The sequence below is a fragment of the Plecotus auritus genome (assembly GCF_963455305.1).
Source record: "Plecotus auritus genome assembly, chromosome: X".
Lineage (NCBI taxonomy): Eukaryota > Metazoa > Chordata > Mammalia > Chiroptera > Vespertilionidae > Plecotus > Plecotus auritus.
The window spans coordinates 60,378,836-60,385,086 of NC_137784.1; positions in this window are offsets into that span (position 1 = coordinate 60,378,836).

Below are 6,251 nucleotides of genomic sequence, written 5' to 3' on the forward strand. Positions count from 1 at the left end.
GCCTTAACCCAAGGCCAAACCCTAGATTTAACCCTAAACCTAGCGTGAACCCTAGCCCTAACCCTAAACCTAACCCCAACCCTACCTCTAACCCTATCTCTAAACCTTGCCTTAACCCTAACCCTGACCCTAACCCTAGCCACAACCTTAGCCTTACTCCTCACCCTAACACTAGCCCTAACCCCAGCCCAAACCCGAACCCTATCCCTAACCCTAAATTGTCATATCTGCTGTATGAAAATAACTTTTTAAGATATCTGAGCCAAATGAAAATGAATGTTTAAATGTTTCACCATACTTCTTTCAAAAACGCCAACTCATTTAGACCAAGTTATAAATGTAAGCAGTATCCAATCAGTTCTCAGGTCTTTCAACATGATTTCCCAGTGACGAAACAGTTTCTTTCAGATATTAAGGCACTTTGAACAAGTATTCCTAGTGTATGAAGCACATTCCTAAATATTTTCCTCGTCTATTATTGTGAATTCGCATGTTGGACTTATTTTTTCCAGTCATTCAAGCTCCTTCATTGTCAGTTCCAAGTATTTCTACAGCGTTTTTCCATATATAGCAGCTCTTTGAATGTGGGTGATTCCCATGTTAAAGAGTATCCCACCTTTCACAGCTATTGGAACACAAACTCTCACTATTTCTACAGTACACTAGTAGTATTAAGATTCTACAAACGTATTACAAGTGCTTCAGACACATTGCTAGACATTTCCCCTTGTCTGTCAATTCTAGTTTGAGAGTTTTTACATTTTCAAACAGGTATGTGAGCCCTATGGAATAGAATAAGTGTTGAAACAACCTTCTTTCAAAAACGACAACTCATTCAGACTAAATTACAAATGTAACCAGTAGCCAACTCCTCAGTCCTTTCAACAAGATTTCCCAGAGACTAAACATTTTCTTTCAGATATTACGCTCTTTCAAGATGAATTCCTATTGAATGAAGCACATTCCTAAATATTTCCCGTCTTTCATTGTGAATTCTGAGTGATAGTTTCGCTATTATCCAGTGATACAAGCTCATTCATTGTGAATTGTAAGTGTTTATACAGCGTTTTTCCATATATACTAGCTCTTCCAATGTAAGTTATTACTACTTTAATCATCAGCGTAACTGTCATTGTAATTCCTAATAGTTTTAAATCCTTTCCTCATCTTATATCCTCTCTGTGAAAATGAATTAAATGTTTAACCCACTTTATTCCAGAAAACGCCACCTCTCTTAGCCTGAATTATAAATGTAACGAGTATCCAACTAAGTTCTCAGCGCTTTGAACAAGATTTCCCAGTGATTACACAGTGTCTTTCACATATTAAGGTTCTATGAACATGTATTCCTAGTGTTTCAAGCACATTCCTATATATTTCCCTAGTCTATCATTGTGAATTCTCAGTTTGATTAACTCTTGTGTAGTGATTCAGCTCTTTAAACGTGAATTATTACTGTTTTTATCACTAGCCTATCATTTTGATTTCTAAAGTTTGGAATCTTTTCCACCTGTTATGTCTGCTCTATGAAAATGAATTAAATGTTTAACCCACATTTTTCCTAAAACGCCAAACATTTAGATTTAACTATAAATGTAACCAGTATCCATCTCAGTACTCAGCTCTTTGAAAACCATTTCCCGGTAACTAAACATTGTCTTCAGATACGAAGGCTCTACGAACATGTATTCCCAGTGTTTCAAGCACATTGCTAGATATTTCCTTATTCTATCACTGTGAATTCTCAATTTGATTAACGTTTTTACAACGAATCAAGCTCATTCATTATGAATTCCAAACGTTTATACACCATAACCATAACCTTCACCAAACACTAACCCTAACCCTAACCCTAATTTTAGCACTAACTCTAGCAGTCACCCTAACCCTAACGCTAACACTAACCCTGGCCCTAAACGTAGCCATAACCCTAACATTAACCCCAACCCTAACCCTAAGATTAGCCCTGACCCTAGACCTTGCCCTAATCTTAGCCCTAGCCCTAACCCTAACGCTAACCCTAACCCTAGCCCAAACCCTCACCTTAACCTTACCCCTAACTCTACCCCTAATCCTAGCCCTAACCCTAACCCTAACCCTAACCCTAATCCTAAATTTAACCTTAGCCCTAACACTAGCCCTAACCCTAGCCCTAGCCCTAACCATAAAGGTAACCCTAATCTTTGCTCTAGCCCTAACCCTAACCAGAACCACAATACTAGCCCTAACAGAAGCCCTAATCTTAGCCCTAACCCAGCTCTAATCCTAACACTAACCCTGTACCCAACCCTATTTCTAACCCTAAACCTAGCCCAAACCCTAACCCTAATCCCTAATTCTAAATTTTCATATCTGCTGTATGAAAATAACTTTTTAAGATATCTGAGCCGAATCAAAATGAATGTTTAAATGTTTCACCAAACTTCTTTCAAAAACGCCACCTCATTTAGACCCCCAAATTATAAATGTAACCAGGTATCCAATCAGTTTTCGGGTCTTTCCACAAGATTTCCCTGAGTCTAAACAGTTCCCTTCCGATATTACGCTCTATCAAGATGAATTCCTATTGTATGAAGCACATTCCCAAATATTTCCCGTCTTTCATTGTGAATTCTGAGTGATAGTTTCACTATTATCCAGTGATACAAGCTCATTCGTTGTGAATTCTAAGTGTTTATACAGCGTTTTTCTATATATACGAGCTCTTCCAATGTAAGTTATTACTACTTTCATCATTAGCGTAACTATCATCGTAATTTCTAATAGTTTTAAACCCTTTCTTCCTTTTATATCCTCTCTATGAAAATGAATTAAATGTTTAACCCACTTTATTCCAAAAAAACGCCAACTCTTTTAGCTTGAATTATAAATGTAACGAGTATCCAACTCAGTTCTCAGCTCTTTGAACAAGACTTCCCAGTGATTACACAGTGTCTTTCACATATTAAGGCTCTATGAACATGTATTCCTAGTGTTTCAAGCACGTTCCTCAATATTTCCCTAGTCTATCATGTGAATTCTCAGTTTGATTAAGTTTTTCCGGTGATCAAGCTTACGCATTGTGAATTCCAAATGTTTATATACCATAACCCTAACGTTAACTCAAACCCTAATCCTAACCCTAGCCTTAACCCTATCACTAATATTAGCCTTAACCCAAGGCCAAACCCTAGATTTAACCCTAAACCTAGCGTGAACCCTAGCCCTAACCCTAAACCTAACCCCAACCCTACCTCTAACCCTATCTCTAAACCTTGCCTTAACCCTAACCCTGACCCTAACCCTAGCCACAACCTTAGCCTTACTCCTCACCCTAACACTAGCCCTAACCCCAGCCCAAACCCGAACCCTATCCCTAACCCTAAATTGTCATATCTGCTGTATGAAAATAACTTTTTAAGATATCTGAGCCAAATGAAAATGAATGTTTAAATGTTTCACCATACTTCTTTCAAAAACGCCAACTCATTTAGACCAAGTTATAAATGTAAGCAGTATCCAATCAGTTCTCAGGTCTTTCAACATGATTTCCCAGTGACGAAACAGTTTCTTTCAGATATTAAGGCACTTTGAACAAGTATTCCTAGTGTATGAAGCACATTCCTAAATATTTTCCTCGTCTATTATTGTGAATTCGCATGTTGGACTTATTTTTTCCAGTCATTCAAGCTCCTTCATTGTCAGTTCCAAGTATTTCTACAGCGTTTTTCCATATATAGCAGCTCTTTGAATGTGGGTGATTCCCATGTTAAAGAGTATCCCACCTTTCACAGCTATTGGAACACAAACTCTCACTATTTCTACAGTACACTAGTAGTATTAAGATTCTACAAACGTATTACAAGTGCTTCAGACACATTGCTAGACATTTCCCCTTGTCTGTCAATTCTAGTTTGAGAGTTTTTACATTTTCAAACAGGTATGTGAGCCCTATGGAATAGAATAAGTGTTGAAACAACCTTCTTTCAAAAACGACAACTCATTCAGACTAAATTACAAATGTAACCAGTAGCCAACTCCTCAGTCCTTTCAACAAGATTTCCCAGAGACTAAACATTTTCTTTCAGATATTACGCTCTTTCAAGATGAATTCCTATTGAATGAAGCACATTCCTAAATATTTCCCGTCTTTCATTGTGAATTCTGAGTGATAGTTTCGCTATTATCCAGTGATACAAGCTCATTCATTGTGAATTGTAAGTGTTTATACAGCGTTTTTCCATATATACTAGCTCTTCCAATGTAAGTTATTACTACTTTAATCATCAGCGTAACTGTCATTGTAATTCCTAATAGTTTTAAATCCTTTCCTCATCTTATATCCTCTCTGTGAAAATGAATTAAATGTTTAACCCACTTTATTCCAGAAAACGCCACCTCTCTTAGCCTGAATTATAAATGTAACGAGTATCCAACTAAGTTCTCAGCGCTTTGAACAAGATTTCCCAGTGATTACACAGTGTCTTTCACATATTAAGGTTCTATGAACATGTATTCCTAGTGTTTCAAGCACATTCCTATATATTTCCCTAGTCTATCATTGTGAATTCTCAGTTTGATTAACTCTTGTGTAGTGATTCAGCTCTTTAAACGTGAATTATTACTGTTTTTATCACTAGCCTATCATTTTGATTTCTAAAGTTTGGAATCTTTTCCACCTGTTATGTCTGCTCTATGAAAATGAATTAAATGTTTAACCCACATTTTTCCTAAAACGCCAAACATTTAGATTTAACTATAAATGTAACCAGTATCCATCTCAGTACTCAGCTCTTTGAAAACCATTTCCCGGTAACTAAACATTGTCTTCAGATACGAAGGCTCTACGAACATGTATTCCCAGTGTTTCAAGCACATTGCTAGATATTTCCTTATTCTATCACTGTGAATTCTCAATTTGATTAACGTTTTTACAACGAATCAAGCTCATTCATTATGAATTCCAAACGTTTATACACCATAACCATAACCTTCACCAAACACTAACCCTAACCCTAACCCTAATTTTAGCACTAACTCTAGCAGTCACCCTAACCCTAACGCTAACACTAACCCTGGCCCTAAACGTAGCCATAACCCTAACATTAACCCCAACCCTAACCCTAAGATTAGCCCTGACCCTAGACCTTGCCCTAATCTTAGCCCTAGCCCTAACCCTAACGCTAACCCTAACCCTAGCCCAAACCCTCACCTTAACCTTACCCCTAACTCTACTCCTAATCCTAGCCCTAACCCTAACCCTAACCCTAACCCTAATCCTAAATTTAACCTTAGCCCTAACACTAGCCCTAACCCTAGCCCTAGCCCTAACCATAAAGGTAACCCTAATCTTTGCTCTAGCCCTAACCCTAACCAGAACCACAATACTAGCCCTAACAGAAGCCCTAATCTTAGCCCTAACCCAGCTCTAATCCTGTACCCAACCCTATTTCTAACCCTAAACCTAGCCCAAACCCTAACCCTATCCCTAATTCTAAATTTTCATATCTGCTGTATGAAAATAACTTTTTAAGATATCTGAGCCGAATCAAAATGAATGTTTAAATGTTTCACCAAACTTCTTTCAAAAACGCCACCTCATTTAGACCCCCAAATTATAAATGTAATCAGGTATCCAATCAGTTTTCGGGTCTTTCCACAAGATTTCCCTGAGTCTAAACAGTTCCCTTCCGATATTACGCTCTATCAAGATGAATTCCTATTGTATGAAGCACATTCCCAAATATTTCCCGTCTTTCATTGTGAATTCTGAGTATAGTTTCACTATTATCCAGTGTTACAAGCTCATTCGTTGTGAATTCTAAGTGTTTATACAGCGTTTTTCAATATATACGAGCTCTTCCAATGTAAGTTATTACTACTTTCATCATTAGCGTAACTATCATCGTAATTTCTAATAGTTTTAAACCCTTTCTTCCTTTTATATCCTCTCTATGAAAATGAATTAAATGTTTAACCCACTTTATTCCAAAAAAACGCCAACTCTTTTAGCTTGAATTATAAATGTAACGAGTATCCAACTCAGTTCTCAGCTCTTTGAACAAGACTTCCCAGTGATTACACAGTGTCTTTCACATATTAAGGCTCTATGAACATGTATTCCTAGTGTTTCAAGCACGTTCCTCAATATTTCCCTAGTCTATCATGTGAATTCTCAGTTTGATTAAGTTTTTCCGGTGATCAAGCTTACGCATTGTGAATTCCAAATGTTTATATACCATAACCCTAACGTTAACTCAAACCCTAATCCT